We start from the raw sequence: 243 nt of genomic DNA on the forward strand, positions 1-243 counted from the left end.
ACGCAAGAAACGATACTTTTCATTGTATAATAATGCATGTGACAATAATAAATCAAATCAAAAGAGAGGTGATCTGATTGCTGATTGTGGGAGCTTGCTGTGCACCCAACTGGTTGTCGTGAGGGACAGAGGTTAGCACTGCTGCCTCACAGCGCCAGAGAGACAGGATCAAATCCAGTCTTGGGTCACCATCTGTGTGGAGTTTGCACATTCTTCCCATGTCTGCGTGGGTTTCCTCCGGGT

Source organism: Mustelus asterias, chromosome 22 (genome assembly GCF_964213995.1).
Source record: "Mustelus asterias chromosome 22, sMusAst1.hap1.1, whole genome shotgun sequence".
Lineage (NCBI taxonomy): Eukaryota > Metazoa > Chordata > Chondrichthyes > Carcharhiniformes > Triakidae > Mustelus > Mustelus asterias.